The 17,500-nt window shown below is 48.6% G+C and overlaps 40 non-coding genes across 40 annotated transcripts; 18 read left to right on the forward strand and 22 right to left on the reverse strand.

Moving 5' to 3' along the window:
• Positions 1 to 474: 474 nt before the first annotated feature.
• trnad-guc (transfer RNA aspartic acid (anticodon GUC)) lies at positions 475 to 546 on the reverse strand. Its single transcript has one exon. It is a non-coding gene; the product is annotated as a tRNA-Asp (tRNA).
• Positions 547 to 663: 117 nt separating this feature from the next.
• trnat-agu (transfer RNA threonine (anticodon AGU)) lies at positions 664 to 737 on the forward strand. Its single transcript has one exon. It is a non-coding gene; the product is annotated as a tRNA-Thr (tRNA).
• A 475-nt stretch (positions 738 to 1,212) lies between these two features.
• On the forward strand, positions 1,213 to 1,284 carry trnaq-cug (transfer RNA glutamine (anticodon CUG)). Its single transcript has one exon. It is a non-coding gene; the product is annotated as a tRNA-Gln (tRNA).
• Positions 1,285 to 1,547: 263 nt separating this feature from the next.
• On the forward strand, positions 1,548 to 1,621 carry trnat-agu (transfer RNA threonine (anticodon AGU)). Its single transcript has one exon. It is a non-coding gene; the product is annotated as a tRNA-Thr (tRNA).
• Positions 1,622 to 1,941: 320 nt separating this feature from the next.
• On the reverse strand, positions 1,942 to 2,015 carry trnat-agu (transfer RNA threonine (anticodon AGU)). Its single transcript has one exon. It is a non-coding gene; the product is annotated as a tRNA-Thr (tRNA).
• Positions 2,016 to 2,132: 117 nt separating this feature from the next.
• trnad-guc (transfer RNA aspartic acid (anticodon GUC)) lies at positions 2,133 to 2,204 on the forward strand. The gene has a single exon. It is a non-coding gene; the product is annotated as a tRNA-Asp (tRNA).
• Positions 2,205 to 2,298: 94 nt separating this feature from the next.
• Positions 2,299 to 2,370, reverse strand: trnaq-cug (transfer RNA glutamine (anticodon CUG)). Its single transcript has one exon. It is a non-coding gene; the product is annotated as a tRNA-Gln (tRNA).
• A 126-nt stretch (positions 2,371 to 2,496) lies between these two features.
• trnad-guc (transfer RNA aspartic acid (anticodon GUC)) lies at positions 2,497 to 2,568 on the forward strand. Its single transcript has one exon. It is a non-coding gene; the product is annotated as a tRNA-Asp (tRNA).
• Positions 2,569 to 2,662: 94 nt separating this feature from the next.
• Positions 2,663 to 2,734, reverse strand: trnaq-cug (transfer RNA glutamine (anticodon CUG)). The gene has a single exon. It is a non-coding gene; the product is annotated as a tRNA-Gln (tRNA).
• A 136-nt stretch (positions 2,735 to 2,870) lies between these two features.
• Positions 2,871 to 2,942, forward strand: trnad-guc (transfer RNA aspartic acid (anticodon GUC)). Its single transcript has one exon. It is a non-coding gene; the product is annotated as a tRNA-Asp (tRNA).
• Positions 2,943 to 3,357: 415 nt separating this feature from the next.
• Positions 3,358 to 3,431, reverse strand: trnat-ugu (transfer RNA threonine (anticodon UGU)). Its single transcript has one exon. It is a non-coding gene; the product is annotated as a tRNA-Thr (tRNA).
• A 146-nt stretch (positions 3,432 to 3,577) lies between these two features.
• Positions 3,578 to 3,651, reverse strand: trnat-agu (transfer RNA threonine (anticodon AGU)). The gene has a single exon. It is a non-coding gene; the product is annotated as a tRNA-Thr (tRNA).
• A 113-nt stretch (positions 3,652 to 3,764) lies between these two features.
• trnad-guc (transfer RNA aspartic acid (anticodon GUC)) lies at positions 3,765 to 3,836 on the forward strand. Its single transcript has one exon. It is a non-coding gene; the product is annotated as a tRNA-Asp (tRNA).
• An 89-nt stretch (positions 3,837 to 3,925) lies between these two features.
• trnaq-cug (transfer RNA glutamine (anticodon CUG)) lies at positions 3,926 to 3,997 on the reverse strand. The gene has a single exon. It is a non-coding gene; the product is annotated as a tRNA-Gln (tRNA).
• Positions 3,998 to 4,472: 475 nt separating this feature from the next.
• Positions 4,473 to 4,546, reverse strand: trnat-agu (transfer RNA threonine (anticodon AGU)). Its single transcript has one exon. It is a non-coding gene; the product is annotated as a tRNA-Thr (tRNA).
• A 117-nt stretch (positions 4,547 to 4,663) lies between these two features.
• Positions 4,664 to 4,735, forward strand: trnad-guc (transfer RNA aspartic acid (anticodon GUC)). The gene has a single exon. It is a non-coding gene; the product is annotated as a tRNA-Asp (tRNA).
• Positions 4,736 to 4,828: 93 nt separating this feature from the next.
• Positions 4,829 to 4,900, reverse strand: trnaq-cug (transfer RNA glutamine (anticodon CUG)). The gene has a single exon. It is a non-coding gene; the product is annotated as a tRNA-Gln (tRNA).
• A 126-nt stretch (positions 4,901 to 5,026) lies between these two features.
• trnad-guc (transfer RNA aspartic acid (anticodon GUC)) lies at positions 5,027 to 5,098 on the forward strand. Its single transcript has one exon. It is a non-coding gene; the product is annotated as a tRNA-Asp (tRNA).
• A 94-nt stretch (positions 5,099 to 5,192) lies between these two features.
• Positions 5,193 to 5,264, reverse strand: trnaq-cug (transfer RNA glutamine (anticodon CUG)). Its single transcript has one exon. It is a non-coding gene; the product is annotated as a tRNA-Gln (tRNA).
• A 136-nt stretch (positions 5,265 to 5,400) lies between these two features.
• trnad-guc (transfer RNA aspartic acid (anticodon GUC)) lies at positions 5,401 to 5,472 on the forward strand. The gene has a single exon. It is a non-coding gene; the product is annotated as a tRNA-Asp (tRNA).
• Positions 5,473 to 5,931: 459 nt separating this feature from the next.
• trnat-ugu (transfer RNA threonine (anticodon UGU)) lies at positions 5,932 to 6,005 on the reverse strand. Its single transcript has one exon. It is a non-coding gene; the product is annotated as a tRNA-Thr (tRNA).
• A 146-nt stretch (positions 6,006 to 6,151) lies between these two features.
• Positions 6,152 to 6,225, reverse strand: trnat-agu (transfer RNA threonine (anticodon AGU)). The gene has a single exon. It is a non-coding gene; the product is annotated as a tRNA-Thr (tRNA).
• A 113-nt stretch (positions 6,226 to 6,338) lies between these two features.
• trnad-guc (transfer RNA aspartic acid (anticodon GUC)) lies at positions 6,339 to 6,410 on the forward strand. Its single transcript has one exon. It is a non-coding gene; the product is annotated as a tRNA-Asp (tRNA).
• Positions 6,411 to 6,499: 89 nt separating this feature from the next.
• trnaq-cug (transfer RNA glutamine (anticodon CUG)) lies at positions 6,500 to 6,571 on the reverse strand. Its single transcript has one exon. It is a non-coding gene; the product is annotated as a tRNA-Gln (tRNA).
• Positions 6,572 to 7,046: 475 nt separating this feature from the next.
• On the reverse strand, positions 7,047 to 7,120 carry trnat-agu (transfer RNA threonine (anticodon AGU)). The gene has a single exon. It is a non-coding gene; the product is annotated as a tRNA-Thr (tRNA).
• A 117-nt stretch (positions 7,121 to 7,237) lies between these two features.
• On the forward strand, positions 7,238 to 7,309 carry trnad-guc (transfer RNA aspartic acid (anticodon GUC)). The gene has a single exon. It is a non-coding gene; the product is annotated as a tRNA-Asp (tRNA).
• Positions 7,310 to 7,402: 93 nt separating this feature from the next.
• On the reverse strand, positions 7,403 to 7,474 carry trnaq-cug (transfer RNA glutamine (anticodon CUG)). The gene has a single exon. It is a non-coding gene; the product is annotated as a tRNA-Gln (tRNA).
• A 126-nt stretch (positions 7,475 to 7,600) lies between these two features.
• On the forward strand, positions 7,601 to 7,672 carry trnad-guc (transfer RNA aspartic acid (anticodon GUC)). The gene has a single exon. It is a non-coding gene; the product is annotated as a tRNA-Asp (tRNA).
• Positions 7,673 to 7,766: 94 nt separating this feature from the next.
• Positions 7,767 to 7,838, reverse strand: trnaq-cug (transfer RNA glutamine (anticodon CUG)). The gene has a single exon. It is a non-coding gene; the product is annotated as a tRNA-Gln (tRNA).
• Positions 7,839 to 7,974: 136 nt separating this feature from the next.
• Positions 7,975 to 8,046, forward strand: trnad-guc (transfer RNA aspartic acid (anticodon GUC)). The gene has a single exon. It is a non-coding gene; the product is annotated as a tRNA-Asp (tRNA).
• A 421-nt stretch (positions 8,047 to 8,467) lies between these two features.
• On the reverse strand, positions 8,468 to 8,541 carry trnat-ugu (transfer RNA threonine (anticodon UGU)). Its single transcript has one exon. It is a non-coding gene; the product is annotated as a tRNA-Thr (tRNA).
• Positions 8,542 to 8,687: 146 nt separating this feature from the next.
• On the reverse strand, positions 8,688 to 8,761 carry trnat-agu (transfer RNA threonine (anticodon AGU)). Its single transcript has one exon. It is a non-coding gene; the product is annotated as a tRNA-Thr (tRNA).
• Positions 8,762 to 8,875: 114 nt separating this feature from the next.
• trnad-guc (transfer RNA aspartic acid (anticodon GUC)) lies at positions 8,876 to 8,947 on the forward strand. Its single transcript has one exon. It is a non-coding gene; the product is annotated as a tRNA-Asp (tRNA).
• Positions 8,948 to 9,035: 88 nt separating this feature from the next.
• On the reverse strand, positions 9,036 to 9,107 carry trnaq-cug (transfer RNA glutamine (anticodon CUG)). The gene has a single exon. It is a non-coding gene; the product is annotated as a tRNA-Gln (tRNA).
• A 456-nt stretch (positions 9,108 to 9,563) lies between these two features.
• Positions 9,564 to 9,637, reverse strand: trnat-agu (transfer RNA threonine (anticodon AGU)). The gene has a single exon. It is a non-coding gene; the product is annotated as a tRNA-Thr (tRNA).
• Positions 9,638 to 9,754: 117 nt separating this feature from the next.
• trnad-guc (transfer RNA aspartic acid (anticodon GUC)) lies at positions 9,755 to 9,826 on the forward strand. The gene has a single exon. It is a non-coding gene; the product is annotated as a tRNA-Asp (tRNA).
• A 93-nt stretch (positions 9,827 to 9,919) lies between these two features.
• Positions 9,920 to 9,991, reverse strand: trnaq-cug (transfer RNA glutamine (anticodon CUG)). Its single transcript has one exon. It is a non-coding gene; the product is annotated as a tRNA-Gln (tRNA).
• Positions 9,992 to 10,282: 291 nt separating this feature from the next.
• trnaq-cug (transfer RNA glutamine (anticodon CUG)) lies at positions 10,283 to 10,354 on the reverse strand. The gene has a single exon. It is a non-coding gene; the product is annotated as a tRNA-Gln (tRNA).
• Positions 10,355 to 10,490: 136 nt separating this feature from the next.
• Positions 10,491 to 10,562, forward strand: trnad-guc (transfer RNA aspartic acid (anticodon GUC)). The gene has a single exon. It is a non-coding gene; the product is annotated as a tRNA-Asp (tRNA).
• A 3,153-nt stretch (positions 10,563 to 13,715) lies between these two features.
• On the forward strand, positions 13,716 to 13,789 carry trnat-ugu (transfer RNA threonine (anticodon UGU)). The gene has a single exon. It is a non-coding gene; the product is annotated as a tRNA-Thr (tRNA).
• Positions 13,790 to 17,500: the final 3,711 nt, after the last annotated feature.

Genomic DNA, 17,500 nt, shown 5'->3' on the forward strand with positions numbered 1-17,500 from the left:
TTCCCTCCCCGTCCCGCCCGATTCAAACCCCCGGGGTTTTTTTGTCCCGGCAAAAAAAACGGGGAAAGGAAATGCCAAAATCTGTCCCATTCCATGTTACAAGCCAAACTCCTTCTTAAATTATTAGTGGGGAATTGAAGCCGACAACTTTTTTTTTGGTCACTTTCCGCGTGACAGGCGGAGATACTGTCCACTATACTAACGAGGATGCCACGGTGTCCACTGTGTCCAGTCAGGGCGTCTCGTGACAAAGCCTTATGGCGGACTTCCGCTAGCTCAAGCGCTAAGCCCTTGGATGCTGCGCGGCCCCGCAGCTCACATGCCCAGCGAGCAAGGTTCCATGGTGTAATGGTTAGCACTCTTCAAATCTCGGTGGAACCTTTCCTGTTGTCCTTCGGTCAAACAACGAGGCGGGAGTGGACAAATTCCCAAGATGTGCGCATCAGTGTTACAAGCCAAAAGGCCCCTCCTTGCCTCCCCGTCGGGGAATCGAACCCCGGTCTTCCGCGTGACAGGCGGAGATACTGTCCACTATACTAACGAGGATTTGGCACCCATTCTATCCTGTGTTAGTCGCCAGCACTTGGCGATGATGTGGCGTTGACAAAGCTGAGCGTGCTTTGGCGCTTCTTCCGCGTTTGGAAGCATGCTCCCAGCAACTGTGGCGCTGTGGCTTAGTTGGTTAAAGCGCCTGTCTAGTAAACAGGAGATCCTGGGTCCGAATCCCAGCAGTGCCTTATTTGAGACGACTGTCCACAGGTGGTAAGAGGACAGTTTCGGGGGTCTTACTTGTGTAGTTGAATCTCTCGAGGCCACTAGCCTAAAGTGTGAATAGTTCCCCAAGAGTGGGGTAAGGCCCGGAAACACCCGTAAATCCCTCGTTTCGTCCAGTGTGCAAATAAGCTATGGGGTTTCCCAAGCTTCTAAGGGAAGCGAGTGAATAGAGGCGACTGTTTGTTATGAAAAACATGCTGTCAGGTTCGGTTCTCGGATGCAGCTCAGTTTGACAGAACACGCTACCTGTCGAAATGAGCTACATGTCAAAATGAGCTACATGTCAAAATGTGCAATCTGCCCAACTGCACTGCCTGTACAGCTTAGCTGCCACACTGCTACAGCGCAGTCACGTTGCATACCCTAAAGATCACGCTTTGGATGTTGTAAAAACCTTGGATGCGGTGCGGTCCAAAAGATTGCACGTCCAGGGAGCAAGGTTCCATGGTGTAATGGTTAGCACTCTGGACTCTGAATCCAGCGATCCGAGTTCAAATCTCGGTGGAACCTTTCCTGTTGTTGTGGCATGAGGCGCCACTTGCGCTAGCTTCAGCAACGCAGCACAGGTAGCCTAAAAGGATGCTCGCATAACTACCCGTCGGGGAATCGAACCCCGGTCTTCCACGTGACAGGCGGAGACACTGTCCACTATACTAACAGGTCAGCTGTGAAGTCCTCCGCCTTGCCGCGTGGCACCCGAGGATAATGTCGACATGACAAAGCTGAGCATGATTTGACGTTACCTCTGATGTCTTGAATTTTCCCGCTGTAGTGGCGCTGTGGCTTAGTTGGTTAAAGTGCCTGTCTAGTAAACAGGAGATCCTGGGTTCGAATCCCAGCAGTGCCTTATGTTCCACAGCTGTCTACAGGCGGTAAGAAGTCAGCTTCGGGGTTCTGTCAAACTGAGCTGCATCCGAGAACCGAACCTGACAGCATGTTTTTCATAACAAACAGTCGCCTCTATTCACTCGCTTCCCTTAGAAGCTTGGGAAACCCCATAGCTTATTTGCACACTGGACGAAACGAGGGATTTACGGGTGTTTCCGGGCCTTACCCCACTCTTGGGGAACTATTCACACTTTAGGCTAGTGGCCTCGAGAGATTCAATTACACAAGTAAGACCCCCGAAACTGTCCTCTTACCACCTGTGGACAGTCGTCTCAAATAAGGCACTGCTGGGATTCGGACCCAGGATCTCCTGTTTACTAGACAGGCGCTTTAACCAACTAAGCCACAGCGCCACAGTTGCTGGGAGCATGCTTCCAAACGCGGAAGAAGCGTCAAAGCACGCTCAGCTTTGTCAACGCCACATCATCGCCAAGGGCTGGCGACTAACACAGGATAGAACGGGTGCCAAATCCTCGTTAGTATAGTGGACAGTATCTCCGCCTGTCACGCGGAAGACCGGGGTTCGATTCCCCGACGGGGAGGCAAGGAGGGGCCTTTTGGCTTGTAACACTGATGCACAGATCTTGGCAATTTATCCACTCCTCGCTTCGTTGTGTGACCGAAGGACAACAGGAAAGGTTCCACCGAGATTTGAACTCGGATCGCTGGATTCAGAGTCCAGAGTGCTAACCATTACACCATGGAACCGTGCTCGCTGGGCATGTGAGCTGCGGGGCCGCGCAGCATCCAAGGGCTTAGCGCTTGAGCTAGCGGAAGTCCGCCATAAGGCTTTGTCACGAGACGCCCTGACTGGACACACTGGTCACCGTGGCATCCTCGTTAGTATAGTGGACAGTATCTCCGCCTGTCACGCGGAAGACCGGGGTTCGATTCCCCGACGGGGAGGAATTGAGAGGACTTTTTGCTTGTAACGCTGATGCACAGATCTTGGCAATTTATCCACTCCTCGCTTCGTTGTGTGACCGAAGGACAACAGGAAAGGTTCCACCGAGATTTGAACTCGGATCGCTGGATTCAGAGTCCAGAGTGCTAACCATTACACCATGGAACCACTTCGCACTGTCGCGGAAGACAGAGCCTGCCCAACGCGTGCTCGTTGCGCTAAATCAGGTGGCAAACGCGTGCTATCGAGGCTGTTTTCCTGTTTCCCAAACCTGTATCACTGACACCAGCGACACTAACCGCATTCCTCGTTAGTATAGTGGACAGTATCTCCGCCTGTCACGCGGAAGACCGGGGTTCGATTCCCCGACGGGGAGGCTTTGAGGAGGCTTTTCACCTGTGTCAGAGTTGTGGCACAGTTGAAAGATAGGCAACGACAAAATGCCCAGATGTCAAATGAAAAGTTGACTGAGCCCACTGTGCCAGAGAGCGACATTCCGCCGGGGAATTCCCAACCCTAATCCAGAGAGTGACTCACGCTCGCTGGGTGAACCCTAATCCAGAGAGCGACTCCAGCTCGCTGGGTTAACCCCAACACTAATCCAGAGAGCTTCGAACAGAGGGATTTGAACCCAGGACCCTTGAATTTACAAGACGGGCGCTTTGACGCCCCCAGATCTCCTGCTGGTTCCTCTCGCTGACAGGTATGATGTTTCAGTCGGGACTGCTACACAAGTAACATCTCCCGAGGCGAGGTCTTGTCGCCTTCAAGGTGTACGCTTATCTAACACAAGGCACTGCTGGGATTCGAACCCAGGGTCTCCTGTTTACAAGACAGGCGCTTTAACCAACTAAGCCACAGCGCCCGGTGCTGATATCTCTCAGCAGGCATGCAGGCATGCATTCATGGCAGCGGTCTTGCAATTTAGATTAGTCACATCGACAGCTTCAACTACACATGTAAGAACGCCTAAGTTGACTTCTTACCGCCTGTAGACAGCTGTGGAACATAAGGCACTGCTGGGATTCGAACCCAGGATCTCCTGTTTACTAGACAGGCGCTTTAACCAACTAAGCCACAGCGCCACTACAGCGGGAAAATTCAAGACATCAGAGGTAACGTCAAATCATGCTCAGCTTTGTCATGTCGACATTATCCTCGGGTGCCACGCGGCAAGGCGGAGGACTTTACAGCCCAATCCTCGTTAGTATAGTGGACAGTATCTCCGCCTGTCACGCGGAAGACCGGGGTTCGATTCCCCGACGGGGAGTTGGCGAGCTTTCCTTTTAAGCTACCGGTGCTGCGTTGCTGAAGCTAGCGCAAGTGGCGCCTCACGCCACAAGGCAACAACAACAGGAAAGGTTCCACCGAGATTTGAACTCGGATCGCTGGATTCAGAGTCCAGAGTGCTAACCATTACACCATGGAACCTTGCTCTCTGGACGTGCAATCTTTTGGACGGCACCGCATCCAAGGTTTTTACAACATCCAAAGCGTGATCTTTAGGGTATGCAACGTGACTGCGCTGTAGCAGTGTGGCAGCTAAGCTGTACAGGCAGTGCAGTTGGGCAGATTGCACATTTTGACATGTAGCTCATTTTGACATGTAGCTCATTTCGACAGGTAGCCTGTTCTGTCAAACTGAGCTGCATCCGAGAACCGAACCTGACAGCATGTTTTTCATAACAAACAGTCGCCTCTATTCACTCGCTTCCCTTAGAAGCTTGGGAAACCCCATAGCTTATTTGCACACTGGACGAAACGAGGGATTTACGGGTGTTTCCGGGCCTTACCCCACTCTTGGGGAACTATTCACACTTTAGGCTAGTGGCCTCGAGAGATTCAACTACACAAGTAAGACCCCCGAAACTGTCCTCTTACCACCTGTGGACAGTCGTCTCAAATAAGGCACTGCTGGGATTCGGACCCAGGATCTCCTGTTTACTAGACAGGCGCTTTAACCAACTAAGCCACAGCGCCACAGTTGCTGGGAGCATGCTTCCAAACGCGGAAGAAGCGCCAAAGCACGCTCAGCTTTGTCAACGCCACATCATCGCCAAGTGCTGGCGACTAACACAGGATAGAATGGGTGCCAAATCCTCGTTAGTATAGTGGACAGTATCTCCGCCTGTCACGCGGAAGACCGGGGTTCGATTCCCCGACGGGGAGGCAAGGAGGGGCCTTTTGGCTTGTAACACTGATGCGCACATCTTGGGAGTTTGTCCACTCCCGCCTCGTTGTTTGACCGAAGGACAACAGGAAAGGTTCCACCGAGATTTGAACTCGGATCGCTGGATTCAGAGTCCAGAGTGCTAACCATTACACCATGGAACCTTGCTCGCTGGGCATGTGAGCTGCGGGGCCGCGCAGCATCCAAGGGCTTAGCGCTTGAGCTAGCGGAAGTCCGCCATAAGGCTTTGTCACGAGACGCCCTGACTGGACACACTGGTCACCGTGGCATCCTCGTTAGTATAGTGGACAGTATCTCCGCCTGTCACGCGGAAGACCGGGGTTCGATTCCCCGACGGGGAGGAATTGAGAGGACTTTTTGCTTGTAACGCTGATGCACAGATCTTGGCAATTTATCCACTCCTCGCTTCGTTGTGTGACCGAAGGACAACAGGAAAGGTTCCACCGAGATTTGAACTCGGATCGCTGGATTCAGAGTCCAGAGTGCTAACCATTACACCATGGAACCACTTCGCACTGTCGCGGAAGACAGAGCCTGCCCAACGCGTGCTCGTTGCGCTAAATCAGGTGGCAAACGCGTGCTATCGAGGCTGTTTTCCTGTTTCCCAAACCTGTATCACTGACACCAGCGACACTAACCGCATTCCTCGTTAGTATAGTGGACAGTATCTCCGCCTGTCACGCGGAAGACCGGGGTTCGATTCCCCGACGGGGAGGCTTTGAGGAGGCTTTTCACCTGTGTCAGAGTTGTGGCACAGTTGAAAGATAGGCAACGACAAAATGCCCAGATGTCAAATGAAAAGTTGACTGAGCCCACTGTGCCAGAGAGCGACATTCCGCCGGGGAATTCCCAACCCTAATCCAGAGAGTGACTCACGCTCGCTGGGTGAACCCTAATCCAGAGAGCGACTCCAGAGAGCGACTCCAGAGAGCGACTCCAGAGAGCGACTCCAGCTCGCTGGGTTAACCCCAACACTAATCCAGAGAGCTTCGAACAGAGGGATTTGAACCCAGGACCCTTGAATTTACAAGACGGGCGCTTTGAGGCCCCCGGATGTCCTGCTGGTTCCTCTCGCTGACAGGCCTGATGTTTCAAGCGAGTCGGGACTGCTACACAAGTAACATCTCCCGAGGCGAGGTCTTGTCGCCTTCAAGGTGTACGCTTATCTAACACAAGGCACTGCTGGGATTCGAACCCAGGGTCTCCTGTTTACAAGACAGGCGCTTTAACCAACTAAGCCACAGCGCCCGGTGCTGATATCTCTCAGCAGGCATGCAGGCATGCATTCATGGCAGCGGTCTTGCAATTTAGATTAGTCACATCGACAGCTTCAACTACACATGTAAGAACGCCTAAGTTGACTTCTTACCGCCTGTAGACAGCTGTGGAACATAAGGCACTGCTGGGATTCGAACCCAGGATCTCCTGTTTACTAGACAGGCGCTTTAACCAACTAAGCCACAGCGCCACTACAGTGGGAAAATTCAAGACATCAGAGGTAACGTCAAATCATGCTCAGCTTTGTCATGTCGACATTATCCTCGGGTGCCACGCGGCAAGGCGGAGGACTTTACAGCCCAATCCTCGTTAGTATAGTGGACAGTATCTCCGCCTGTCACGCGGAAGACCGGGGTTCGATTCCCCGACGGGGAGTTGGCGAGCTTTCCTTTTAAGCTACCGGTGCTGCGTTGCTGAAGCTAGCGCAAGTGGCGCCTCACGCCACAAGGCAACAACAACAGGAAAGGTTCCACCGAGATTTGAACTCGGATCGCTGGATTCAGAGTCCAGAGTGCTAACCATTACACCATGGAACCTTGCTCTCTGGACGTGCAATCTTTTGGACGGCACCGCATCCAAGGTTTTTACAACATCCAAAGCGTGATCTTTAGGGTATGCAACGTGACTGCGCTGTAGCAGTGTGGCAGCTAAGCTGTACAGGCAGTGCAGTTGGGCAGATTGCACATTTTGACATGTAGCTCATTTTGACATGTAGCTCATTTCGACAGGTAGCCTGTTCTGTCAAACTGAGCTGCATCCGAGAACCGAACCTGACAGCATGTTTTTCATAACAAACAGTCGCCTCTATTCACTCGCTTCCCTTAGAAGCTTGGGAAACCCCATAGCTTATTTGCACACTGGACGAAACGAGGGATTTACGGGTGTTTCCGGGCCTTACCCCACTCTTGGGGAACTATTCACACTTTAGGCTAGTGGCCTCGAGAGATTCAACTACACAAGTAAGACCCCCGAAACTGTCCTCTTACCACCTGTGGACAGTCGTCTCAAATAAGGCACTGCTGGGATTCGGACCCAGGATCTCCTGTTTACTAGACAGGCGCTTTAACCAACTAAGCCACAGCGCCACAGTTGCTGGGAGCTTGCTTCCAAACGCGGAAGAAGCGCCAAAGCACGCTCAGCTTTGTCAACGCCACATCATCGCCAAGTGCTGGCGACTAACACAGGATAGAATGGGTGCCAAATCCTCGTTAGTATAGTGGACAGTATCTCCGCCTGTCACGCGGAAGACCGGGGTTCGATTCCCCGACGGGGAGGAATTGAGAGGCCTTTTGGCTTGTAACACTGATGCGCACATCTTGGGAGTTTGTCCACTCCCGCCTCGTTGTTTGACCGAAGGACAACAGGAAAGGTTCCACCGAGATTTGAACTCGGATCGCTGGATTCAGAGTCCAGAGTGCTAACCATTACACCATGGAACCTTGCTCGCTGGGCATGTGAGCTGCAGGGCCGCGCAGCATCCAAGGGCTTAGCGCTTGAGCTAGCGGAAGTCCGCCATAAGGCTTTGTCACGAGACGCCCTGACTGGACACACTGGTCACCGTGGCATCCTCGTTAGTATAGTGGACAGTATCTCCGCCTGTCACGCGGAAGACCGGGGTTCGATTCCCCGACGGGGAGGAATTGAGAGGACTTTTTGCTTGTAACGCTGATGCACAGATCTTGGCAATTTATCCACTCCTCGCTTCGTTGTGTGACCGAAGGACAACAGGAAAGGTTCCACCGAGATTTGAACTCGGATCGCTGGATTCAGAGTCCAGAGTGCTAACCATTACACCATGGAACCACTTCGCACTGTCGCGGAAGACAGAGCCTGCCCAACGCGTGCTCGTTGCGCTAAATCAGGTGGCAAACGCGTGCTATCGAGGCTGTTTTCCTGTTTCCCAAACCTGTATCACTGACACCAGCGACACTAACCGCATTCCTCGTTAGTATAGTGGACAGTATCTCCGCCTGTCACGCGGAAGACCGGGGTTCGATTCCCCGACGGGGAGGCTTTGAGGAGGCTTTTCACCTGTGTCAGAGTTGTGGCACAGTTGAAAGATAGGCAACGACAAAATGCCCAGATGTCAAATGAAAAGTTGACTGAGCCCACTGTTCCAGAGAGCGACTTTCCGCAGGGGAATTCCCCAACCCTAATCCCGAGAGTGACTCACGCTCGCTGGGTGAACCCTAATCCAGAGAGCGACTCCAGCTCGCTGGGTTAACCCCAACACTAATCCAGAGAGCTTCGAACAGAGGGATTTGAACCCAGGACCATTGAATTTACAAGACGGGCGCTTTGACGCCCCCAGATGTCCTGCTGGTTCCTCTCGCTGACAGGCCTGATGTTTCAAGCGAGTCGGGACTGCTACACAAGTAACATCTCCCGAGGCGAGGTCTTATCGCCTTCAAGGTGTACACTTATCTAACACAAGGCACTGCTGGGATTCGAACCCAGGGTCTCCTGTTTACAAGACAGGCGCTTTAACCAACTAAGCCACAGCGCCCGGTGCTGATATCTCTCAGCAGGCATGCAGGCATGCATTCATGGCAGCGGTCTTGCAATTTAGGCTAGTCACATCGACAGCTTCAACTACACACGTAAGAACCCCGAGGCTGACTTCTTACCGCCTGTAGACAGCTGTGGAACATAAGGCACTGCTGGGATTCGAACCCAGGATCTCCTGTTTACTAGACAGGCGCTTTAACCAACTAAGCCACAGCGCCACTACAGCAGGGAAAATTCAAGACATCAGAGGTAACGTCAAATCATGCTCAGCTTTGTCATGTCGACATTATCCTCGGGTGCCACGCGGCAAGGCAGAGGACTTCACAGCCCAATCCTCGTTAGTATAGTGGACAGTATCTCCGCCTGTCACGCGGAAGACCGGGGTTCGATTCCCCGACGGGGAGTTGGCAAGCGTCCTTTTAGGCTACCGGTGCTGCGTTGCTGAAGCTAGCGCAAGTGGCGCCTCACGCCACAAGGCAACAACAACAGGAAAGGTTCCACCGAGATTTGAACTCGGATCGCTGGATTCAGAGTCCAGAGTGCTAACCATTACACCATGGAACCTTGCTCTCTGGACGTGCAATCTTTTGGACGGCACCGCATCCAAGGTTTTTACAACATCCAAAGCGTGATCTTTAGGGTATGCAACGTGACTGCGCTGTAGCAGTGTGGCAGCTAAGCTGTACAGGCAGTGCAGTTGGGCAGATTGCACATTTTGACATGTAGCTCATTTTGACATGTAGCTCATTTCGACAGGTAGCCTGTTCTGTCAAACTGAGCTGCATCCGAGAACCGAACCTGACAGCATGTTTTTCATAACAAACAGTCGCCTCTATTCACTCGCTTCCCTTAGAAGCTTGGGAAACCCCATAGCTTATTTGCACACTGGACGAAACGAGGGACTTACCCCACTCTTGGGGAACTATTCACACTTTAGGCTAGTGGCCTCGAGAGATTCAACTACACAAGTAAGACCCCCGAAACTGTCCTCTTACCACCTGTGGACAGTCGTCTCAAATAAGGCACTGCTGGGATTCGGACCCAGGATCTCCTGTTTACTAGACAGGCGCTTTAACCAACTAAGCCACAGCGCCACAGTTGCTGGGAGCTTGCTTCCAAACGCGGAAGAAGCGCCAAAGCACGCTCAGCTTTGTCAACGCCACATCATCGCCAAGTGCTGGCGACTAACACAGGATAGAATGGGTGCCAAATCCTCGTTAGTATAGTGGACAGTATCTCCGCCTGTCACGCGGAAGACCGGGGTTCGATTCCCCGACGGGGAGGCAAGGAGGGGCCTTTTGGCTTGTAACACTGATGCGCACATCTTGGGAATTTGTCCACTCCCGCCTCGTTGTTTGACCGAAGGACAACAGGAAAGGTTCCACCGAGATTTGAACTCGGATCGCTGGATTCAGAGTCCAGAGTGCTAACCATTACACCATGGAACCTTGCTCGCTGGGCATGTGAGCTGCGGGGCCGCGCAGCATCCAAGGGCTTAGCGCTTGAGCTAGCGGAAGTCCGCCATAAGGCTTTGTCACGAGACGCCCTGACTGAGCACAGGGGACACCGTGGCATCCTCGTTAGTATAGTGGACAGTATCTCCGCCTGTCACGCGGAAGACCGGGGTTCGATTCCCGACGGGGAGGAATTGAGAGGCCTTTTGGCTTGTAACACTGATGCACAGATCTTGGCAATTTATCCACTCCTCGCTTCGTTGTGTGACCGAAGGACAACAGGAAAGGTTCCACCGAGATTTGAACTCGGATCGCTGGATTCAGAGTCCAGAGTGCTAACCATTACACCATGGAACCACTTCGCACTGCCGCGGAAGACAGAGCCTGCCCAACGCGTGCTCGTTGCGCTAAATCAGGTGGCAAACGCGTGCTATCGAGGCTGTTTTCCTGTTTCCCAAACCTGTATCACTGACACCAGCGACACTAACCGCATTCCTCGTTAGTATAGTGGACAGTATCTCCGCCTGTCACGCGGAAGACCGGGGTTCGATTCCCCGACGGGGAGGCTTTGAGGACGCTTTTCACCTGTGTCAGAGTTGTGGCACAGTTGAAAGATAGGCAACGACAAAAATGCCCAGATGTCAAATGAAAAGTTGACTGAGCCCACTGTGCCAGAGAGCGACATTCCGCCGGGGAATTCCCAACCCTAATCCAGAGAGTGACTCACGCTCGCTGGGTGAACCCTAATCCAGAGAGCGACTCCAGCTCGCTGGGTTAACCCCAACACTAATCCAGAGAGCTTCGAACAGAGGGATTTGAACCCAGGGAGCGAGCCGCTCGAGCCACTCGAGCCACTCTCTGGAACAGTGGGCTCAGTCAACTGGACATCTGGGGCCTCGTGTATGAAGCTCACTTACGGACAAAAAAGCTACTTAAGTTGTTTTCCACGACCACAGTCAGATGTACTAAAACAGACTAGACGTGGAAAACTGCGGATATCCACGCGAATTTCAGGGCTGCTGTGGAAGTTTCCGTAAGCGTGGAAGTTGCCATAAGTGTTGCATTGCGTCTTTTTGGCGGCACACAGAGGCATGCAGCGCAACTACATGTGTTGTACGCAGTCAGAAATATTGCAGAGATGCTGCCAGTTAAACGTGGATTTTAATGTTGAGGCGCGTGATTTAAAAAAGAAGAAGAAGAAAACCACCTCAACCATATTACTGTTGAGGCAGCTGGTTAAAATGAAGTGGACTCATGAAACTATCCTGGAATTACAAAGATATTGGATGCCCATCAGCAGTATTATTTCAAGTAGGCTAATTGGCAGCTATTAAACATTGAATATTTTTCTGGATCTGCAATGTGTCTTCTCGCCTTTGTTGGGAACGTCCTCACCGCAGTGCATGTCTTTCTCTTTTAATAAGGCTACTATAAAATTAGTCCATCAATTAACAGGTGATTTTATAGGCTAATTGAGTAGGCCTATTGGCTGCAAGTTATTCATACATAACATGTGGTGTAACCTATGTGTAGACTACATGCGTCATCTTTCATAGCCTATTTATACCCGACATACATTTTTATTTCTCGGAAGCCTTGGCGACTGCCTCATCGCAATGTGTTTTGATGTAATGCCTTGTAAATAATTGCTGGGAAACCTGCTTTGTACTGCAGTATAACATGACCGTTTTTTCTTCAGTCCTCACATTAAGTATTACCAATGCCTGATTTTATACACACCAAAGTAATTTTGTTAGGCTATTGCGCGCAGCCTTTTTCCTTTTAAATTGGCTACCTCCGAAACAGCGCCTTCACCTCGCATCATGAAATGTATTTCCCGCGTTCCCCTTCCCGCGTTCCCTTTCCAATTCTTTCAACCAATGAATGCACACGAATGGGTCTGTCATACTAATTAGAATATTCATATAGAATATTTAAGGGAGGAGGCAAGGCGGAGACTTGGGCCCGCGTGTGCTCGTGCATGTGCGCAAGATTTCACGGCAAAACCTGGTTACGCACTTATTGATACATCCAGATTTTTTGTCCATAAGTAACTTTCAAGATTTTCACGTCCGCAGTAAATCCACGCACTTCTTTGTACATGAGGCCTCTGGGCATGGTTTCGTTGCTTGCCTTTCAACTGTGCCAACTCTGACACAGGTGAAAAGCTTCCTCAAAGCCTCCCCGTTGGGGCATCGGGGCTTCCACGTGACAGGCGGAGAAACTGTCCACTATACTAATAGCTAGGGAGATACACGTAGGTGATCCGATACTTCAGTTTGTGATACAAGCGCCAGAATCGGTACAGATACTCCTTAGACATTACTATTTTCAAAAAGTACGCGGGGCACTTCAAATTCAAGATGGTTGCCCATTTTCCAATATGGCCGCCATACAGATATAAATTGGCAATGGAAACAATTTGTGATACAAACACCAAACTTGGCACGGATACTCCTTAGATGTACCTCTTTTGATAAAGCATACAGGTGACTTTTCGAAGATGATTCATTTTCCAAGATGGTCACCGTTCAGATGTGACATAGGAAAATAAAACAATTGTTCAAATAATGACACAAGTACCAAAATTGGTACAAATACTCCTTAGACTGTCACTTGAAATTCAAGATGGTCGCCCATTTTCCACGATGGCTGCCAGAAAGTCCTGTGGGAACACTGCAGGATATACTAGAGTAATTGTTCAAATAGTGATGTGTGCACCAAACGTGTTACAAATACTCTTCAGACACAACTCTGTTGTTAAGGTGTATGCACCATTTGAAATTCAAGATGGCCACCCATTCACCTACTGCAGAAGTTCCATAACTGAAAAACATTTAAATTTGTGATAGAAGCACGAAACTCTGCACAAATACTCCTTAGACATTATCCTTTTTGAAAAAAATAGCCTACTTTAAACATGACAAGGCCATGTAGGGCCTATAATCCAAGATGGCTATCATTGCTAATATCTGATTTGAGGACATTTGAGAGATTACCATAATCCCTTTGATGAATTTAGATTATCTTGTTGTATTCACACTGGCAGCTATAGCCATCTGCAGGTCAGAAGATCAGATCATATCTTTCATGGTATTATGAATGCCATCCATATTTTGTTAGCTGTTGGGAAATGTGCAATGGGTGGAAGGGCTGTCCAGAAAATTGTGGCGGCCATGTTGGAAAATGAGCAGCCATCTTGTATTTCAATTGACCAACATCTTTTTGTCATGTCATGGAGTATTTGTACCAAGTTTGATGCTTTTGTCACTATTTTATCAAATGTTTCAGTCACCTTACACATATGTATGGTGACCACCTAGGAAAATGGGCGGCCATCTTGGATTTCAAGTGGCCTGCATGCCTTTTCAACAGATGTGTGTCTAAGGAGTATCTATGACGATTTAGGTGCTTGTATGACCATTTGAACAGTTGTTTCAGTTGCTAATTCATATCTGTATGGCGGCCATCTTGGAAAATGGGCAGCCATCTTGAATTTGAAGTGGCCCGCATACTTTTTGAAAATAGTAATGTCTAAGGAGTACCTGTACCGATTTTGGCGCTTGTATCACAAACTGAAGTATCGGGTCTTAAAAAGGCTCAAAGCTATAACGAGGGATACGGTTAGTGTTGCTGGTGTCAGTGACACAAGTGCCTAAATTGCAAGACTGCGGCGATGAATGCATGCTTGGATGCCTGCTGAGAGATATCAGCACCAGGCGCTGTGGCTTAGTTGGTTAAAGCGCCTGCCTTGTAAACAGGAGACCCTGGGTTCGAATCCCAGTAGTGCCTTGTGTTAGATAAGTGTACACCTTGCAGGCGATAAGATACTACAATACTAAGATGTTACTTGTGCTGGGTTAACCCCAACCCTAACCCTAATCCAAAGAGAGACCTGCGCTCGCTTAATTTAGGGACCCCCACTAGCCTGCCACATCCTAGTTATCCCACAAGCTCAGAGCCGTAGCCTAAAGGGCTCTGCAACGGCTAGAGGGTCTTGCTTATCAAACTACCTGCCAGTACAATTTATGCCAGAAACCACCAACAATACAAGTTCCTTAAAAATCAAAGCTCTCATTCTCAAGCTTCGGACCTAGGCGTGGGTCTGCCTTGCATCGCAGCGTAAGTTCATACAAATTATGCTTATAGTAAGCACACACAATATTGAATCATACGAATTTACCTCATCACAAACTGAACCAGCATGAAGTTTGCATCAGCCCCTGACAACTTAATCGAGAAAACAACAAGGACGAACTCATATTTCTTTCTTTTTTTTACGTTGAAGCCTACACGCTCCTTTTGAAACATGCGCTGCGAGGGGATTTTGGCCTCGCGCTCGGACGATCAGTGTTAAAATGGAAAAGCATGGTGACCTGTCACTGCTGTTCCTGTGACTGTCAGGATTTGGCCTGTTGAAAAAAATCAGATTTTGGGCTTAAAATCAGGGGATTTTGCCGTTTTTTGTAGCTTACAGTTGACAGGTCCTATGATGAATGCAAAAGGTTTTATTAAACGATGAAAGCTTGTTACGCACACAGTAAAGCACTGGGCGCACACTATTACGATTATATATTCCTTCCAAAAAATGTCAGAATGTTACAAAATCAGTTCTTTGCACTGTCCATAATTATATCAAGCGAAAGTATCCTCATAGAGTGTCTTCAGTTTCGATAATCCACGTTACAGAGCCATGGCGAAATATATCCTTCCAAAACAGCTCCAAACAAAGTATCTCACGGCCAAAAGTGACTGAGCTCACCTGGTGCTGCTGGTGTGAGTTCCTTTTTTATTGAGATGAAGTTGAAACTTTGTTATGATTCACGGTGTAGGCCTAATCCAAAAAGTCAGAGAATGCACGCACATCAGTAGCACAGATGCTGGACGAAACATGGGTCTGAAACGTGACATTACATTTTTGGGAGCATCAAATAGTGTTGTGGACCTTTAGTTTTCCTCACACGCCGATGTAACCATCTGCGTGAAAACCATGCAATGCTTCGTTTGCACACCTTGTCTTGCTGTTACTTGGCTCGCAGTGGCTGTGTCGAAGAAAGTTTTAAGTCTTTGCCGTCTACAAACGCTAGAAATATAGGCTACTCTGCTCTTCTCGGTAAGTCTACACCAGGGGTGCTCAGACTTTTTCAACATGTGAGCTACTTATTGAGATGGGTGTGTGGAAGTGATCTACTGGGGGTTCGGGGGAGAACATTTGAAAATACAGCTGTTAGAAATGCAATTTTAACACAATATGAAAATGTATTTGTAGGCCTATATAGGCCTTCACATCAATAATAATGAAAGGTGAATCAGCGGTGAATAACAACCTCATACAGACCTTATTTAGGCCTACTGTAAATTACGCCTGTTTTTGATCACAAAGGGAGATCATAGTAGGCTATCAAGTTTATGATAAATGTAATTATATATTAATGAAGTTATTGATGTGCCCTCTTGGTTTTTGGACAGATTTTATGTAATCCCCTTTTCACTTTAATATGAGTGCAGAGCTATTTTCTCCCTCCCTGAAGTGTTATTTCATGTGTGCATGCTTGCTGTCACCTATTTGAAGGGTTGTTGGTTTGGGATTTCGTGGAGGACTTTTTTAATGCCGCTGTGAGAAGTAGACAGAACAGCGGTTTGCGGGCGTTTGGCGTTTTCACGTGGATGATATTGTCTTCGTGGACGTTACAGACATCCCTAGTTCCAAAAAATAAACAAGGAGACATCTACTGAATGGACCGAAAATCGCGCTCTCTGTCTAGCGGCCGCGCTGAACAGACCATTTGAAAAGACGCGCCTGCACTCAGGTTAAACAGGCACACATCATTCACTCTCCCCTCGCACGCGTGCCTATGAAATCTAATCGAAGTAGCCAACTCCACACTCAATGCGGGAGTTGCATCTTGCCTGCACTTCTCAGAGCATTGTTTAAAAGGGGGGGAAATCAGGGGATTGCCGGTGTTCGGGCGGTTGTTTTCTTCTCTGGCTGTTTCTTTTGAGCGGTGACGCTGCCTGTAGGCTACTAACTGAACATATAGCGCACGGTATCGGCAAACGTCTCGTGCCGTCCTATTTTTTTGTGCTCCGATGTTATGACTTATGAAGAGTTTGAGTGTGGCGCTTGACAGTTATCCTCCTTATCTGAAGACGTCGTTGTGTTTATGGTAGGCTATACCATACAGTGTAGGGCAGTGTAGACGCCTGGAGTTAGCCTGTCAGATCCTGGGTATCCATAGGGAACTTTTTTTTTTTTTTCTTTTTTTTAAGTTTCCTCCTACGATCTACCAATACTGCCTCCGCGATCGACTGGTCGATCGCGATCAACCTATTGAGCACCCCTGGTCTACACAAATTAAAGATGGGCTGATGGTAGTTTCTCTCGTAACAGCAGCGTTGGTGGTATCCACAGATGATTTAACCACCTGTATAAAAAGGGGTTGTAGCCTGCCAGCAGTCTCTCCAAGCCCGAATGCGATCACAATTAATCTTACCAGATTTTTAACAGTAAATAAGCGACTGCTTCTGACTGCGTTCCGTTGTATAACATGCGTCATGATAACTGACGTGATGAACATCTGGGAACCGATATGTAGATCCGAAAGACAAGGCACGTTTCGATGCGAAGTAGAACCTTAGCCTTTCTTTCGGTTTCATCAAAGAACCGAATTTCGGTACCCAGTCCTAAGCGCCACTGCTGCTGGGAGCTGATTTACCGCCTGTAGAAAGTTGTCGAACATAAGGCACTGCTAAGTGCTGACATACGTGCTAAGAAGTGATATTACCAGACTGAAAGAGTCTCTGGAAGAATTTGAGAAGCATTAAACTCAATTATTTAAATCAAAGAGAGGTGTAACATAAGCATGTAGCATGTTAGAAATGTAAAATAAGCATGTTTTCGGAAAATGTAGGCTACCAGCCGGCATTGCTGCACAAAAAGGCTATGGGTGATGGTAGTATTTTTAGGTTTACTAAGAAACAAAAAGAGATTTCCATAATCTCCTCTAGAGATATCTTTTGGCTCACTGTATAAACAAGATTAAAAATAATAATAATTTTGAGTTGGCCAATGGCCTTTTCAGGTTTTCAGTTTTTGCATTTTGAAATTTAGTACATATTATTTAGATGTAGTGTAATTACTATATTTACACGAAATATTTTTAAAAAAACTTGTAACGTATTTTTTTTCTCATAAATGTGAGTAATCACCGGATCAAGTATCATGGTGATGTCAACAATTTTAAAATGTTATCCTTTTCACCTGACCCTTATTTCAAGCCTCTGGCAGCCATGTTAAAAATAACCAATTTCCCAAAGTCACATTTTACTAGATTTTCAGTCTGTCATTTAGCAGGTACAATAGTAGTAGAACCGTGAAAAAAACTATAGTAAAACCTTACATTTACCCACCTTACCATAATGTATTTTCATGGTATAGTAATTCCTGGCTTATACCACCCCTAGTGGACAAAAGCAAAAGGAAAATTGCTGATTCAATAGAGG

Source organism: Engraulis encrasicolus, chromosome 18 (assembly GCF_034702125.1).
Source record: "Engraulis encrasicolus isolate BLACKSEA-1 chromosome 18, IST_EnEncr_1.0, whole genome shotgun sequence".
NCBI classification, from domain to species: Eukaryota; Metazoa; Chordata; class Actinopteri; order Clupeiformes; family Engraulidae; genus Engraulis; species Engraulis encrasicolus.